Genomic DNA, 4,199 nt, shown 5'->3' with positions numbered 1-4,199 from the left:
CATCAACATTTTAGTGAACTTTTTAGACTGTCCCTTACGCTCACTCTTCAGATTCCCAAGTGGAGACACAACACTCGTTTTCCAGGGCTCGTCTTGTGATTTTGATTCAGATTCACAAATCAATTCACGAAGTGAATCGTTAAGGCTGATTTTCAAATCATTTTGAAAATACAAAGAATCAAACTGATGATAAAGATTCAGCTCCTACAATTCTAACCACAGTTTTCAAAACAGAGTCGCTACAGTTCAGTGATAATCAGAACCAAGGTGACAATAATCACTTGAGCAATGAACACGATCATGATCTCTATAGGGAGCTGCTCCATTCCTTTGCTGAAGTCCGTGGAGCTCAAGATCAGCAGGCAAGTGTCAGTTGCTGCTCAGCCGATGTTGGGTAACTTTACACTGGCTGCTGATGGAAAGCCCATCAACCCAATGGTACAAGAGGCCCTTTCTGCAGCCCTCGCCATTGAGAACAGCCCAACAGGTACAAAACAACATTACAATGAGATGCAAATAACAATTACATATACAACATTAAATATAATCAAAAGTATAAATAAAAATATGACAATAAAATATAAAAAATAATAAATGTGGAAAATGTGAGACATTGTTAAATTATTATTGATAGTTACTAGATATTCTATACTAAATAGTTATATGTATATGGTTATTTTTATGTTACACTTTGCTGTTTGAATATTGAAATCTATTTATTTATATATATTTATTTAAGAAAAACTGTCAAAAGGACAGAAGAATAAAGGCATCAGAGCATTCTTCCAGAGAATGTGGCGGGTACAGCACACCTTCCTATTTTGCCTCTGTGGCAATGAAGCAGAACCTCTTGAGGTCGCACCACAGCCCCCTTTCCGAGATTCAGTTGATCCCCAGCCAGGTCCATCTGGTCGCCTGTCCCACGTCCAGCTAATCCCAAGGCAGCTGATGGTGGGTCTAATATCATTTTAACTCTGATTTATGTTCATTCTGTGCAGTTTTCGCTCTTGTCAACTGTTTCCTGTTCCTCAGATAATGGTTTCCCACCTGTGGTTAGTTACCCAAGTAAATCTGTGTATCTATGTTGTTCGTTTAATCCCTTGTCTGGTATTCAACATGTAATGAAGCATTCTGATGAATCTAGTTCTCTTGATCTCTCAGTATCTTTGTTGTTCTGTCAAATGATTCTATTGAAGTGTTGTTTGGATTTTAAAGAATCATGTGACTAAGCCAAAGGACCCAGACTCCATAAATATATGCAAGGAGAAGAGTCCACCGTCCAAGAAACACCTGGCAACATGACCTTGAGACAGACATCACCAAGATGGGATACAACTGGAGTCAACTGGAAAGAATTGCCCAGGACAGAAACCTCTGGCGATCTATTGTTGAAGGCCCATATCCCGAAAGGAGTGAGAGGGCATAAGAAGAAGAATTATGTCTGTGGATGGGTTAAGTGTTTGTTTGTCAGATTTGTTTCAGATGCTTCTTTAATTTTAAGACGGTCACAACAAATTGGGTGTAGGTTGGAAGCTCATTCCACCACAGACATTGGTGACAGAAAGTGAATGATCGTGAAATGGACTTTGCGGCTTGTTGCGATAGGACCAGCAGCCACCGCTCGGTCATTGACCTCAGAGAGCGAGAGGAGACCTGGAGGAGTGAGTTACATAGGGCGATGTTCCATTGGCTGTCCTAGTTGCCAAACTGTATGGAAACTTATCCAAGACTTAAAGGAATATTCCTGGTTCAGTACAAGTTAAGCTCTATTGACAGCATTTGTGGCGTAATGTTGATTACCACAAAATTAATTTTGACTCGTCCCTCCTTTACTTAAAAAAATAAAAAGCAAAAATATTGGTTACAGGAACTTACAATGGAAGTAAATGGGGGCCAATTTTACTAATTTTTTCAAAAGTATAGCCACAAGACAAACATTATGCATGTAAACATGATTTTAGACCTTTAAGGTATAAAGTTATAACCAATTTTATAACTTGTTGCCATTATGATGTAATGTCAACAAACACTAAACCTAAAACAACTTTACAGCTCAAATAATACATGAGTTTTAACATAATGTAAGTGCTTTTTTAATATGATAAGCTTCACATTTCTGCCATTAAACCCCCCCCCAAAAATTGTACATATTCAATTTCATTGCAAGTGCCTCAATGTAACGTCACTCATTTTCAAAAAAAAAAAAGAAAAATGGAGGAGTCAAAATATTATACTGTCGATTGAGTTTAACTTGTATTGAACCCGGAATATTCCTTTAATATTTGTTAGTCATGTTCGACATTCAGGATCACTGAATGAAATACTGATGACAATAAACGCAATATAATTATGTTAACATATTTGTAAAGTAATAATCCACAAAACGTGCCGGCTTTATTTGAATGTGTTTGAGTGTGTATGGTGTGTATGTGAGTTTGCCAGGATGTTAGAATTACGTATTAGTGACATCATTGCAGTTTATGTTTTTTGAACCAGTTCATTGAAATGAGCCAGTCGAAAGAACAGGTTTATGGAAATGAATTGGACTTCTCATCACTAGAGATTCATTAATTTGAGAACACAGTGCCACATAAGGATTAACTTGTAAAGTGCATACTGCTTTACAGATCACTCGTTTTATTTTACATTTTTAAACGGTTCTGTGCAGTTTTTCAGTTAAAAATATATGACTTTATAGTCATAAAACGGACTGTGGAACTCTCACGGGAAGCAGGACAGGAAACGAAGGTTTCAACAAAAAAGGTAAGGCTTTAATTGCCGTATGTCTCACAATAATTTACACAGTAGTTTACACAAAGACACAAGCGCACTGGGTTGGCTTGCACGGTCGTCTTCCCTCTGCTCTGAGGCTGCTGGCTTTTTAACCGCTCTCCTCGCTCTACTGCAATTAGAGACAGGTGTTAGTCATAATTTGGCCCAGGTGTGAGCGCCCTTACCGCTTCTCTCTCCCGGACGGGCGCTTGACCACGCCCCCGCTGCCACACGGACAATCAAATGTGTCATTATAAACCATATAGACTTACAATCAACAAATAATTAGAAATGTGACCATAAATAAGGTGTGACATGTATTATTTTGTACTTGTTTAAATAAAAAAAATACTAAAAGAAATACAACAATAAATATACAGTATGTTTTTGTCACAACCAGTGTTGCTATTAAGTATCCTGTTGTCACGGTTCCGGCATTTGTGCTGAATTACACTGTTTGTTTTTCTCTCTCCCTCGTGTCTGATCATGGCAATGATTTTCTCGCCCGTTCCACCTGCTTCTCACTAATTGCACTCCCTACTTATTCCTTGTGTTTTCCCTCTTTCTTTGCCAGTTTACTGTTTGCTGTCAAGTGTTCAATGTGCTCTCTTGTTTAGTTGGAGATTGCCTGTGTGTCTGTTGGTTGCCTGTCTCTAGAGGTGTGGTTACCTTCCTGTCCGTCATTGCCTTCACCTGTATTGTCGGGGAGAAATTCACCTGGGCTTTGCGTCACTGCAGCTTAATGGCCGCTCTTCGGATTGCTCCTGACTTCCACAACGCACGTGCTCATCATACTAACACACTCATTCCTTAGCTATAGCTTTCAACTCTGCCGGTGCTGGGTGTGCCCGTACTTGTTTACAAACTTTGTTCTTATTAAACTAATTGACGGTTTCACTCTGTTTTTGGGTCCCTTTGTCTTCCCTCACCCTCTGACACCTGTGCAAACGAACTGGATCAGAGATAACAGATTACACCCGACCTAAAAAGCCTTGCCGTCCATCTAAAAACCACCATAACCAGAGGCGTAGTAAAACAAGGATAACTACTGGAGATGCCTTTGGAAGATGGAGACAGCTTAAAGCACAGAAATCCTTTAAAACAGATGTTGGCTAATTTGCATGTCCTCATTCTGGCAACCCAGATGAGCTTAGAGTCTGGGGCGGGACAGACAACTCTACAATATTATGTAGTTGGGGACTGCAGTGCCCATTTCAAACACTTGTTGTCAATCTTACATATAGCACCTTTAAACATACAAGATACACCATTGGGCCAAAAATACAGTCATAGTAAGTAAAATTGATCGTCAATAAGTTTTGTTTTCATAAAAAAATTGATTTAAATCTAAATATTTTCTAGAGGATTAGATTCGATTACATAAAGCACCAACACCAGATCATTGTGCTCTGCTTTCTGGTACAGCA

This window comes from Xyrauchen texanus, chromosome 29 (assembly GCF_025860055.1).
Source record: "Xyrauchen texanus isolate HMW12.3.18 chromosome 29, RBS_HiC_50CHRs, whole genome shotgun sequence".
NCBI lineage: Eukaryota > Metazoa > Chordata > Actinopteri > Cypriniformes > Catostomidae > Xyrauchen > Xyrauchen texanus.
Note: the sequence above shows the minus strand (reverse complement) of the source record.